Here is a 15,282-nt window from a genome sequence, read left to right on the forward strand (position 1 = left end):
AGACAGGGCCCCAGTCTCTCAGGCTACAACACTGAATGGGCCCTCAACAAAACCCTAGGGGAAAAATCAAAGGGAGTAAAACAACCATGGGGCAGAATCAGCAGAAAATCTCCGGTAACATAAATAACCAGAATAGAACAACCCCCCCCAAGGAAAGAAATGGTGGATGTAATTGAAGATCCCATTCATAAACAACTGGCAGACATGTCAGAAATCAAATTCAGAATTTGGATTGCATACAAGATTGATAAAATGGAATTAAGAATCCGAGGAGAAATTCAAAAGTTGTCTCAAAAATTTAACAAATTTAAAGACAAAACAACCAAAGACTTAGACACACTGAAGCAAGAATTTGCAGTCCTTAAAGATATAAAAAACACAGTAGAATCCCTCAGCAACAGAATGGACCAAGCAGAAGAAAGGATTTCTGGCATCGAAGATAAAGCCTTCGAACACTCCCAAACTCTCAAAGAGGAAGAGAAATGGAGAGCAAAAATGGATCTTTCTCATGGAGAGCTCTGGGATAATTCGAAGAAGGCAAATGTACGAATAATAGGAGTTCCAGAAAATGATGAAGTGGCATTGATGGGCGCAGAGGCCCTTCTGCATGAAATTATGAAAGAGAATTTTCCAGACATGCCTAGAGATTCTGAAATTCAGATAGCAGACAGTTTCAGAACTCCAGCACAATTCAACCCCAATAAGTCATCCCCCAGACATATCATAATTAGCTTCACTAAAGTCAAAATGAAGGAGAAAATTCTCAAGGTTATCAGGCAAAAAAAAGCCATTACCTACAAAGGTAAGAACATTAGAATGACTGCAGATCTCTCTGCTGAAACTTTTCAAGCCAGAAGAGGGTGGTCATTGACTTTTAATCTCCTAAAGCAAAATAACTTTCAACCCCAGATCTTGTACCCAGCTAAACTGAGTTTCATCTATGATGGATAAATTAAATACTTTAACGACATTCATATGTTGAAGAAATTTGCCACAACCAAACCAGCTCTTCAGGATATTCTCAGACCCATCCTCCATAGTGACCAAGCCAATACTCTACTACAAATGTAAACTCACTTAGAAACTCCTCATCAAACTCCAACCTCTACAATGGTGAAAAGATTAAAATTGTCCACTGGACTTTTGAAAAACTCGATACCCAAAATTTCACCAAACTTATCAATAATCTCCATTAATGTGAATGGCTTAAACTGCCCTCTAAAGAGACATAGGTTAGCTGACTGGATACAAAAACTCAGACCAGATATCTGTTGCTTACAAGAGTCACATCTTAACTTAAAAGACAAATACAGACTCAAAGTGAAAGGATGATCATCCATATTTCAGGCAAATGGTAACCAGAAAAAAGCAGGTGTTGCAATTTCATTTGCAGGCACAATAGGCTTTAAACCAACAAAAGGAAGGAAGGAAAAGAATGGTCACTTCATATTTGTTAAGGGTAATACTCAATATGACGAGATTTCAATTATTGATATCTATGCACCCAATCAGAATGCACCTCAATTCATAAGAGAAACTCTAATAGACATGAGCAACTTGATTTCCTCCAGCTCCATAATCGTCGGAGATTTTAACACTCCTTTGGCAGTGAGGGATCGAACCTCCAACAAAAAGCTGAGTAAAGAAATTTTAGATTTAAATCTAAACATCCAGCTTTTAGATCTAGCAGACATCTACAGAACATTTCATCCTAACAAAACTGAATACACATACTTCTCATCAGCCCACGGAACTTACTCCAAAATCGATCACATCTTAGGTCACAAATCTAACCTCAGTAAATTTAAAGGAATAGAAGTCATTCAATGCATCTTCTAGGACCATCATGGAATAAAACTTGAGCTGAGTAACAACAGGAATCTACATACTCATACAAAAACATGGAAGTTAGATAACCTCATGCTGAATGATAGCTGAGTCAGAGATGAGATCAAGAAGGAAATTGCCAAATTTTTGGAACAAAACGACAATGAAGACATGAACTATCAGAACCTCTGGGACACTGCAAAGGCAGTTCTAAGAGGGAAATTTATAGCGCTGCAAGCCTTCCTCAGGAGAACAGAAAGAGAGGAAGTTAGCAACTTAATGGGACATCTCAAGCAACTGGAAAAGGAAGAAAACTGCAACCCCAAACCCAGTAGAAGAAAAGAAATAACCAAAATCAAAGCAGAACTAAATGAAATTGAAAACAGATCAATAAATCAAAAAGCTGGTTTTTTGAAAAGGTCAACAAAATAGATAAACCGTTGGCCAACCTAATCAGGAAAAAAAGAGTAAAATCTCTAATCTCATCAATCAGAAATGACAAAGACAAAATAACAACAGACTCCTCAGAAATCAAAAAAATCCTTAATGAATATTACAAGAAACTTTACTCTCAGAAATATGAAAATCTGAAGGAAATGGACAGATACTTGGAAGCTCGTCAACTTCCAAGACTTAACCAGAATCAAGTGAAAATGTTGAACAGGCCCATTTCAAGTTCGGAAATAACATCAACCGTACAAAACCTCCCCCAAAAGAAAAGTCCGGGACCAGATGGTTTCACATCAGAATTCTACCAAACCTTTAAAAAGGAATTAGTACCTATATTACTCAAACTGTTCCAAAATGTAGGAAAAGAAGGAAGACTCCTCAACACGTTCTATGAAGCAAACATCACCCTGATCCCCAAACCAGGAAAAGACCCAACAAGAAAAGAAAATTATAGACCAATATCACTAATGAATATAGATGCAAAAATATTCAACAAGATCCTAACAAACAGAATCCAGCAACATATCAAACAAATCATACATCATGATCAAGTTGGCTTTATCCCAGGGTCTCAAGGCTGGTTCAATATACGTAAATCTATAAATGTAATTCAGCACATAAACAAAGTAAAAAACAAAGACCCTATGATTCTCTCAATCGATGCAGAAAAAGCTTTTGATAACATCCAACATCCCTTCATGATCAGAACATTTAAGAAAATTGGTATAGAAGGGACATTTCTTAAACTGATAGAGGCCATCTACAGCAAACCCACAGCCAATATCATATTGAATGGAGTTAAATTGGAATCATTTCCACTTAGATCAGGAACCAGACAAGGCTGCCCATTGTCTCCATTGCTTTTTAACATTGTAATGGAAGTTTTAGCCACCGCAATTAGGGAAGAAAAGGCGATCAAGGGCATCCACATAAGGTCAGAAGAGATCAAACTTTCGCTCTTCGCAGATGATATGATTCTATATCTGGAAAACACTAGGGACTCTACTACAAAACTCTTAGAAGTGATCAAGGAATACAGCAACGTCTCAGGTTACAAAATCAACATTCATAAATCAGTAGCCTTTATATATACCAACAATAGTGAAGCTGAAAAAACAATTAAGGACTCTATCCCATTCACAGTAATGCCAAAGAAGATGAAATATTTGGGAGTTTATCTAACAAAGGATGTGAAAGATCTATATAAAGAGAACTATGAAACTCTAAGAAAAGAGATAGCCGAGAATGTTAATAAATGGAAAAACATTCTGGGAAGAATCAACATTGTTAAAATGTCCATACTACCCAAAGCAATATATACCTTCAACGCAATCCCTATTAAAGTTCCACTGTCATACTTTAAAGATCTTTAAAAAACAATACTTCGTTTTATATGGAATCAGAAAAAACCTCGAATAGCCAAGACATTACTCAAAAATAAAAACAAAGCAGGAGGAATTGCGCTACCAGACCTCAGACTATACTACAAATCGATAGTGATCAAAACAGCATGGTATTGGCACAAAAACAGAGAAGTAGATGTCTGGAACAGAATACAGAACCAAGAGATGAACCCAGCTACTTACCGTTATTTAATCTTTGACAAGCCAATGAAAAACATCCAGTGGGGAAAAGATTCCCTATTTAACAAATGGTGCTGGGTGAACTGGCTGGCAACCTGTAGAAGACTGAAACTGGATCCACTAACCAAGATAGACTCTTACTGGATTAAAAACCTAAACTTAAGACATGAAACTATAAAAATACTAGAAGAGAGTGCAGGGAAAACCCTTGAAGAAATTGGGTTAGGTGAGTTTTTTATGAGAAGGACCCCCCAGGTGATTGAACAGCTTCAAAAATACACTTTTGGGACTTGATCAAACTAAAAAGCTTCTGCACAGCCAAGAACACAGTAAGCAAAGCAACCAAAAAGCCCACAGAATGGGAGAAGATATTTGCTGGTTATGTCTCTGACAAAGGTTTAATAACCAGAATCCACAGAGAACTCAAACACATTAGCAAGAAAAGAACAAGGGATACCACCACAGGCTGGGCAAGAGAATTGAAAAGAAACTTCGAAGAAGATAGGCGAGCAGCCTTCAGACATATGAAAAAATGCTCATCATCTTTAATCGTCAGAGAAATGCAAATCAAAACTACTTTGAGATACCATCTAACTCCAGTGAGACTAGCCTATATCACAAAATCTCAAGACCAGAGATGTTGGCGTGGATGTGGAGAAAAGGGAACACTTTTGCACTGCTGGTGGGAATGCAAACTAATACATTCCTTTTGGAAAGAGATATGGAGAACACTCAGAGATCTAAAAATAGATCTGCCATTCAATCCTGTAATTCCTCTGCTGGGCATATACCCAGAAGACCAAAAACCACATCATAACAAAGATATTTGTACCAGAATCTTTATTGCAGCCCTAGTCATAATTGCTAAGTCATGGAAAAAACCCAAGTGCCCATCTATCCACGAATGGATTAACAAATTGTGGTATATGTACACCATGGAATACTATGCAGCCTTGAAGAAAGATGGAGACTTTACCTCTTTCATGTTTACATGGATGGAGCTGGAACATATTCTACTTGGTAGAAACACAAACGCCTCTATCAACATAGTTGGTTCTGGTTTAGATGATCTATTCTATTCCAATAGTCTGGAGAAAACGGCACACTTCTACACTGCTATGGGAATGCACACTAATACGTTCCTTCTGGAAGGATGTTTGGAGAATACTTAGAGACCTAAAAATAGACCTGCCATTCGATCCTATAATTCCTTTACTAGGTTTATACCCAGAAGACCAAAAATCACAATATAACAAAGACATCTGTACCAGAATGTTTATTGCAGCCCAATTCATAATTGCTAAGTCATGGAAGAAGCCCAAGTGCCCATCGACCCATGAATGGACTAGCAATTTGTGGTACATGTATACCATGGAATATTATGAAGCCTTAAAGAAAGATGAAGACTTTACCTCTTTCATGTTTACATGGATGGAGCTGGAATATATTCTTCCTAGCAAAGTAACGCAGGAATGGAAGAAAAAAAAGTATCCAATGTACTCAGCCCTACTATGAAGCCAAATTATAGCTTTCACGTGAAGGCTATAACCCAACTATAGCACAAGACTATGAGGAAAGGGCCAAGGAAGAGGAAGGGAGGGTGGACGTTATGGTGAAGGGAGGGTAATGGGTGGGGCCACACCTATGGTGCATCTTAGAATGGGTACAGGCAAAACTTACTAAAGGCAGAATACAAATGTCTACATACAATAACTAAGAAAATGCCATGAAGGCTACTTTGAACAGTTTGATGAGAATATTTCAGATTGTATATGAAACCAGCACATTGTACCCCTTGATTGGACTAATGTACACAGCTATGATTTAACAATAAAAAAAAGAATTGTGGGGCCACACATGGTGGCACACTTATAATCCCAGCTACTTTGGAAGCTCAAGCAGGATGATCACTTGACCCCAGAAGTTCATGGCTTCAATGGGCTATGATCCTGCCATTGCACTTCATACATGCCAACCTCGGTAACAGAGTGAGACCCTGTCAAAAAAAACCCTGAAGGAGTTTGGGTTGGGAAGGATTCTGAGGCTAAGTCTGGGTACTGGGGACTAGTAATGCCTATCCTGGGTATTGGAGAAAGAAGTGTCATTACATGTAACATGTATTTTCCATCTTTGCTGAAGAATGAATTCCAGATCTGTTGTCCTGAGCAGGAATCTTAATAACTATACCCATATAGGTTGTACTCTACTCAACTCCAGAGGGTGCCATTCATATAGATTTTGATGTAAACAGAACCTCCAGAAATTGTGCAGTCTGTAACCTGCACAACTGTACCTGACAGCCCTGTTTTTATGATCCCTCACAGAAGTGATAACTGAAGAAGAACATAATGAATAGGCAGCGCCTGTGGCTCAAAGGAGTAAGGCACTGGCCCCATATGCCAGAGGTGGCAAGTTCAAACCCAGCACCAGCCAAAAAAAAAAGAAGAAGAAGAACATAATGAACAAAACTGTAAAGATGAGTCCTTACAGGGTAGCTACTTTAGTGCAAACAGCTCCAAATGGGAAATGAAGAACCCTTGGCCCCGCTGTTAATTTCTTGAGGGGCCAAGGGTTGAATGTCTTGAGGCAGAGCTTTTTCCCCTTTCTAAACCTCAGTTTTACACCCTGTGAAATGAGCCATATAAACCACAGGGTCTCTGTGGTATGCTAAGAGATTTGACTGCGATTTATAGTGTATATAAGGTGGGGAGTAGGAATCTCATTTTACTTTTTTCCAGATATCTAATTAAAATGGTGATAAAGGTGACATTCCCATTATTCACAAACGCCTCTATCAACATAGTTGGTTCTGGTTTAGATGGTCTATTCTATTCCAATAGTCTGCTATCCTAACCCTTTGCCAGTAGCACTCTGTTTTGCCTATGGTCATACTGCCAAGCCTTTTAATCTGGTAGGGGTATTCCCTCCATCTAACACTTTTTTTTTTTTTCTAAAAATTTTTTGGCTATTCTTAAACATTTATTCTCTCAGAAGCACTTTGGAGTCATTTCATTAAGCTCTCTCTGATATTTTTTATGAAAGTGCATTAAATTAATAGATTAAATTGTGGGACATTGACATCATTACAACACTCCTAGAAGGATAATATGTCTTCCCACTTATTCAAGTCTTCTTTTATGCCCTTCAGTAAAGTTTTGCCATTTTCTGTATATAGACCCTGTACATTTCTTGTTAAAGTTTTCTTGGGCCTTATATATTTGGTTGCTATTGTAAATGGAATCTTTTTTCTACTGTATTTATGTAGCAAGCCATTGATTTTTTCATAAATATGTTTGTACTACTAGACCTGTCTGCTGGAGTGGAGCCATGGAGTGATGAACCTTGACTTGAACTAGCAACCGAGGGACAGAGAGAATCAGAGAGAGAGAGAAATGCCTCACTTCTCCTATCTCTCTCCCTCATACCATGCTTCTCATTGACCAAACCCATCTGGCAGCTAGATAACAGGAAAGGCTGGAGCATAAGTAGCAGTCCCTGGTCATATAGAGCAGTGCAAGGGAGGTGACGGAAGGGACTTGGAACAGACAGGCTAAGCCCCAGATAGTGGTGTCTTCATAAGGACTATTGGTTGCTTCTCAAAACCAGGTCTGCTCTCTAAGAGTGAGTGTCTGGCTCCACCGTGATAGCCACAAGAATGTGCACCGATTTGAGAACAACATCAAAAGAGAAGAGAAAATAGTTTTAACTGGATTTTGGAAACAAGCTTATCACCTTCCGAGATAACTGCTCTGAAGGGAAAAACACATGTGTGGATACTGTTTTTAACTAGGCACATTAACTTAGAATTATTAGATAAAATGGTATAATTCCAACAAGCTCCCAAGGAGTGAAAACCAAAGACAGTTCACTCTTTAAAAGAACCCAGAGAAATCTCATTTTCCTCCCTACCACCTTAGAGTGATGGGTCACCCTCCTTAGAGGATGACGACAGAGGGATATTGAAGGGACTTCTCAGCAGGTGCATCACTCAGTCCTTCAGCACAGCCAGATAAGCCAAAGAGAATCTCACTAGGATCAATACTTTTAAAAAAAGGCTTCCTGAATACCAGCATGAACTGATCAACCTGTTATAAAATGTAATTTCAATTTGGTATGGTTCAAATTTCTTAATAGTAACCAGACATATTTCCTTGAGAAAAATCCCAAAAGCCTTTCTAAAAGCTTCTTGAGAAGTCTCTTGACCATCTCAGCTCTTCTTGGCACCTAGAAGTAGATGTTCAAAACATGCTTATGGTGATACATAACCTGATTAAAAGTGAACAAAATAATAGACATTTCTCCAAAGAAGACACCCAAATGACAAAAAAATCTATGAAAAGAGGCTCAAGCTCACTAATCATCAGGGACATGCAAATCAAGACCATAAGCTTATCACCTCATATCCATCAGAGTGATCACTGTCAAAAACAAACAAACAAATGAAAAAGAAAATTACAAGTGTTAGTGAAAATGTGGAGAAATTAGAACCCTTACACACTGTTGGTGGGATTGTAAAATGGTGCATCTGCTGTGAAAAGCAGTATAGAGGTTCATCAAAAGAATAAAAATAAAACTACCATACGATTCAGCAATCCCATTTCTTAGCTTATATTAAAATAATTGAAAATGGGGTCTTAAAGATATTTTTGTACCCATGTTCACTGTGGCATGATTCACAATAACCAAGTTGTGAAAGCAATGTACATGCCCATCAACAGATAAGTGGATAAATGTGCTATAAAGAAAATATTTCATAGCGCGTGAAATATTATGCAGCCTTCAAAAAGGGAAGAAATTCTGACACATGCTATGACATGGATGAACCTTGAAAAGCATCGTGCAAAGTGAAATAAGCCAATTGCAAAAAGACAAAAATTACATAATTTCACTTATATGATGTTATCTAAGTAGTCAAATTCACAGAAACATGAAGTAGAATGGCGGTTTCCAGGGGCTGGAGGAAGGAGCAAATGGGAATTGTTGTTTGATAGGGACAGAGTAACAGTCTTATGAAAGATGGAAAAGTTCTAGAGCCCTGCTATACAACACATATTTAACAATTCTGTAATGTAACTTAAAAACTAGTAAGAGAGTAAATTGATCTTATGTGTTTTTTTTTACACTTAAAAAAAAAAAGAATATTTGCTGAGAAGTTGAATTTATTCAAACACAAATGACTGACAGGTTAACTCTTGGGGCCATCCCACACTTCAAGTCCCACCCTGGATGATAGGCCCCAACTACCATGTCTTACAATCCATGCTTAGTAATGGTGATGCTGTTGGTAGAGACTGTGTTTTTCCCAGGTTTGCTCCCACACAGGCTAATACAGTGCCTGGCACAAAGCCATTGCTTAGCCAATGTTCATGGAATAAATGAAGGAGCAGATGGGTTGGGACCTCAGTTTCTCTATCTGAAAAATGGGGGGAACACCTGCCTTTTCAACGGTTTGTGCACTAGAGCAATTTCTCTGGGTCCCCTCACTTGTGGGAGGTGAGAACCTGGGGGTTTTCCTTCCTCCTGTGCTGCAGGCATGTATCTGTTCCCTCCAGTGAGTCATCAGGGAGTCAGACACCATCGCTCTTAGACACCACATGTCAGGTACTTGCTTGGAGCAGCAAGGCCGTAAATCTGTGCCACATCCCCCATGGTTACCTAGGGAACACTGGGGCACAGCCAGGAAGGGGAGCCTTGCAGAGAGGGTTCTGGCCAGTGTCCAAACCCTCTCCTGCCACAGCCCAGCAAGAGCTTCCCACTCTCTAGTTTGGAACCAGCAACTATCCCCTGTGGAAGGCAAAGGTTGCCCCCAGCCAACGGGCTCTGGAAGCTAGAAACCATTCAGACAGGAAGAAGCAATCGGTTGGCAACATGACTGCACCAGGAATCAGGGCAGTTAGGATCTGGTTCTAACTGCACATTGGTCCTTCACCATTACACAGGAAATCATAGCAGATCCCCTTCCTTCCACTCTCTCTGGGTGTAAAGGCTAAAAGAAATGATGTATTAAACTGCTGAACATAGCCCTGACATCAGGCAAACGATTAATAGAGGCAGCTATAAATTTAATTATTATTTTTGTTAGTAGCAGTAGCCATGTATTATCCTGACTGTAATCCCTCAAATATTACCCCATTTTATAGATGAAGAAACAGGGATCAGAGGTTAAGTAATTTGCTGCAGAACTGGATGCACTGGTAATGGCCAGCGAGCTACTTTACAGGATGAAGATTACTCTGTTAACTCCCGCTCCACAAACCTGGACAGGGTCTCTAACTGTGGCTACAGGATAACTGACGTTGCACCTTCAGATCTGGCTCCAAACTTTACATCCCCTCATCTCCATCTCAAGAGAGCCCCTGGGCGCTTGTTGGCTCTGACTGGGTCCAGCTTAGCCGCACCGCTGGGAGGAGGGTCAGCCTGGACCTGCAAAGTAGAAGACTCAGGACACAGCAGCGGTCACAAAGCGAGGCTAAATGGAGGCAAGGGCACAAACAAATGCACTTGTCTGCATGGGGATGTGCAAAGCCTAAGAAACATTTGCCACAAGATGATCAGTGATGTTTTCTCTGGATGGGGAACAAAGGGTGATTTTCCTGCTGTTTTCTATACCCTTCAGTATTTCTGTAATAAGTACAATCTACCTTGATAAGTTTTTAAAAGCTACTTTCATTCGTTTAGTATTTAAATAATGAAAATAATCGATGGTTATTTCAAGTGTATTTATTTTTAAGGTCTGGTCATTAGAGGCCTCCTTTCTAATTCTGGCTTTGGGTGACCATGGTCATGTCATTTTTCTGGCCTCAGTTTCCCCACCTGTGAAATGAAGGAAGAGCTGCACAATTTCTGCGGTCCCTTACAGCTCCGATTCTGAATTCCTCTCTCTTATGTGCACACAGGAAATACAAAAAAAAAAAAAAGTGTGAATCAACTTGCTTCTGGGAGACCTGCAGAAAGAATAATTATTTTTAAAGAGAAATCAATCCTGAATGTAAATAGGAATAACTGTGGAGTTGAAAAAATTTCTTCACAAGTGGAATGTGCTCTCCAGGACCTCAAAGAGAGACCCCGCCTCCATGGAGACCCAGAAAAATCTCTCCCTCCTTTAAAGGGAAGAATTAACCTTCCTGAGTGAACCCACTATGTGTCATGCCCAGTGCAAACTGCATTGGATACATGGTCTAATTTAAATTCATAGCTCTTGTTGTTACTATCCTTTGTTTGACAATTAACTAGATACTGAAGTCTCTAGAAGTGTTGTTTAACTGCCACATCATTATTGATTAGGATTTCATGACTCACCTCCTCATAAAGGTCCTCGAGAAGAAGAAATACTTTTAATTCATCCTTCTATGTCCTTCAGATCCTAACACAGGACTCAGTAAATATTTCCTAATCATTAGATCCCACCTTCTATCATCAGCATTTTTGGGGCTTCATAAAGTCAAGGGTTTGACCAGCTCACACCGGTACTTCAGAAAGTGATTTAAGTTCAAATTAAAAGGGGAGGAAGAAGAGTAACAGATCAGGCCATTATCCATTGTTGGCAGGAATCCATCCTCTTGAAGAGTTTCTAACTCTCAACAGGCCTTGAGGAAACAGAACATTAGACTATAGACCTTGACTAGGATTGGAAGATTAGAAAAAGTCATCTTTAGAGGTTGTAGGCAATATGAGAGCTTTGAGATCTCGGAAAAGGGTTTTAGTTGATAAGAAGGGAAGGTTACATAGAAGAGAACGGATTCCCAACACAAGATTTACTGCAACTATACCAACAGGCAGGCAATCAAACAAAGTAAACCTCCTCCTACACAATTCTGTCTGCAGAAAGCTGTGGTTCCAGGAATGGGACAGACAATTAGAATCAAAAAGGTTGGACCAGAAGCAAGAATGACAACTTTACTTTTTTTTATACTTCAGATTAATATAAGGGTATACTGTGTTTGAGGTAAAGGCCCAGTTGTAGTTGAGTCCTTCTCCCAGGAGGTGTGCCTTATACCCCTGCATTGTATCCATTAGGTGGGAGTTTACAGAACTCACCCGCCTCTTGAATTTAATTGTGTTTTTCTCTTATACAGGCTTGTAATTGTTCATCTATTAGTTTCAAATAGTTTTGAGTACATGGGATGCTTGCTTTTCCATTCTTAAGATACTTTACTGAAGAGAATGTTCTCCAAATCCATTCAGGTAAATATAAAAGATGTAAAGTCTCCATCTTTTCTGTTGCTAAATAGCATTCCATAGCATACATATACCACAGTTTATGACTCCATTTATGAGTTGATGGGCACTTGGGTTGTTTCTGCATTTTTGCAATTATGAATTGAGCTGCTATATACACATTCAAGTGCAAATATCTTTATGACACAATAATTTTTTCTTTCTGACAGACACCTAGTAATGGGATTGCAGAATCAAATGAAAGCTCTTTGGGGAATCTCCATACTTCTTTCCAAAAAGGCTGTCTTAGTCTGCAGTCCCACCAACAATACATAAGTGTTCCCTTCTCTCCACACCCATACCAGCATCTGCAGCTTTGGGACTTTGTGATGTGGGCTATTCTTACTGGGGTTAGGTAATATTGCAAGGTACTTTTTATTTGTATTTCTCTGATGATAAGAGATGATGAGCATTTTTTTCATGTGTTTCTTGGCCGTTCTTCTGTCTTCTTGGGAGAAGTTTCTGTTCATGAAGAATAACTTTAAAATATCCAAAAACAGAATGAAGTTTCACAAAATTTGCTTTACCTTAACTTTCAGTTATGACTGAGATCAACATACCCTTTTTATCCATTCATTCATTCACTCACTTAATCACCCATCTAATAATTTATTGAAGGCTTACTGTCCACCAAACACTACAAGGCCCTCAGATGAACAGAAAGAAACACTGCCCTGCCGTCATTGACCCTGAAGCCTAGGAAGGGAAGCAGACAGTGATAGATAATCATGTGGAAGAGTGTGTAGGCACAAACCAAGGTAAATGCTATGAAGGGGAGGGATGTGGTTTTATGGCAGTGGGGAACAAAAAAGCCTAATTTAGACTGAGATGGGGAGGGCACAACAGCTTTCCCTGAGAAAGTGACCTTTAAGCAGAGATGTGAGAAATGGTTAGACACTGCCTATTGCTCAGCAGCTAGGGCACCTGCTACATACACCAGGGCTGGTGAGTTCAAACATAGTCAGGGCCTGCCAAACAATAATGACAGCTGCAACAAAGAAGTAGCCAGGCATGGGCGGCGCCTGTGGCTCAGTTGGTAGGGCGCCGGTCCCATATACCGAGGGTGGCGGGTTCAAACCCGGCCCCGGCTGAACTGCAACCAAAAAATAGCTGGGCGTTGTGGCGGGCGCCTGTAGTCCCAGCTACTCAGGAGGCTGAGGCAAGAGAATCGCTTAAGCCCAGGAGTTGGAGGTTGCTGTGAGCTGTGTGAGGCCACGGCACTCTACTGAGGACCATAAACTGAGACTCTGTCTCTACAAGAAATATATATATATATATATATATATATATATATATACATATTAAAAAAAAAAAAAAAAAAAAAAAGAAGTAGCCAGGCATTGTGGTGGGCACCTATAGCCCAGCTACTTGGGAGGCTGAAGCAAGAGAATTGCTTAAGCCCAAGAGTTTGAGGTTGCTGTGAGTTGTGACACCAGGGCACTCTACCAAGGTGACAAAGTGAGACTCTGTCTCAAAAAAAAAAAAAAAAATATCTGGCAAGGAGAGGCCAAGGCCATGGTGTGAATGGGTCCAGTGAAGGCAAGATCCGCTAAACTGGCAATTGGAAAATCTGGGTTTAAGACCTAGATCCTACAAAAACCCTTTCTGTGAGACACTTGGCCAAGTCAATCCCTTTCTGGGGGCCTCCATGTGTCTTCTGTAAAATGTAGATATTGGACTAAAATAAATTATCTCTCCAAATGTGGTCTTCTGCACTCAAATTTCTTACATTACTTATGAAAAATATAACTTCATGGACCTCACTTTGGACCTATTGAATCAGAACATCTAGAGCTAGAGCCCAGGAATCTGCATTTGAAGCCTCATTCTACATAACTCTTATGCACTGTAAAGTGGGGTATTACTGGCTATATAGGTAAACCTTCACCTGATCACCAGCTCTATATGTCTAAATTCCTAGGCTCCTCGTGGAATGATGCCAAGAAGGGGTAAAGTGGGCAGTCCCTCAGATTGAGCAAAGAAACATTCTAAAGTTTAGGGCAGTAAAAACAAAGGGCCAAGCTATCACACCTGGAAACAATCCAATAGTTTTAGGGATAAGTTCCCCAGTTTGACTTGAGACCTCCAGACTGAATATCTTTTTTCTTTTCTTCTCAATCCCTTTGCTCCTTCTCTTTATCCCCTTCTTACAGACCTGGTCCTCTCGGTAGTATCTGGGAGAAGATGGAGGTTCACATGGACCCTCCTTCCTTTCCTGCCTTTCTGGGTATGAATGGTCAGCATCTGATATGGTGGTTTGTATTCTATGAGCCTCTTTGGTATGATACACAAGGAAAATTCCTGTTGACACTAACTGTACCAGTGGCCAAGAATCATGGGCCAAGAGCCTGCTGCCCTGCCTGCTAAACCCAACTGGGCTTCTCTTTCCATCTACACAGCATGCTCACTAGGCCTCTGCCCCCCATATCCCACTCCCCAGCTCACCAACACCCATGAAGCTTGCTCTCTAACCTCTATGGGAGTTCTCTGAATGTAGAAATATTTCCAACAAGCCCCAGGCTCTCTGGATGTGGCAATTTCAAAAGTTGTACCTTAGTAAGCTCCCACCTAGTGAGTACAATGTAGGAGTATATGGCACACCTCCTAGGTGAAAGACTTGAATACAACTCAGAGTTTTCTTAACAAACACAAATAATGTAACCTCATCATATATACCCTTATATTAATCTGAAATGTTAAAAAAAAATAAAACTTTTTTTTAAACAGTTATAACTCGAAGGCCAAATATATTATATGTATATATATATGTATCTCTACCTGCCTGATAGGATTCTGGTGTTAAAATGAGGTAATGTATAGAAAGCATCTAACAGCTTGGTACCCATAGCACAGAGGCTGGCAGGTCCGAACCTGGCCCGGGCCAGCTAAACAACAATGACAACAAAAATCAATGGGCATTGTGGTGGGCATTGTAGTCCCAGCTACTTAAGAATCGCTTAAGCCCAAGGGTTTGAGGTTGCTGTGAGCTGTGATGCCACGGTACTCTACCGAGGTGACATAGTAAGATTCTGTCTCAAAAGGAAGGAAGGAAGGAAGGAAGGAAGGAAGGAAGGAAGGAAGGAAGGAAGGAAGGAAGGAAGGAAGGAAGGAAGGAAGGAAGGAAGGAAGGAAGGAAGGAAGGAAGGAAGGAAGGAAGGAAGGAAGGAAGGAAGGAAGGAAGGAAGGAAGGAAGGAAGAGACCTAG

Source organism: Nycticebus coucang, chromosome 17 (genome assembly GCF_027406575.1).
Source record: "Nycticebus coucang isolate mNycCou1 chromosome 17, mNycCou1.pri, whole genome shotgun sequence".
Classification (NCBI taxonomy): domain Eukaryota; kingdom Metazoa; phylum Chordata; class Mammalia; order Primates; family Lorisidae; genus Nycticebus; species Nycticebus coucang.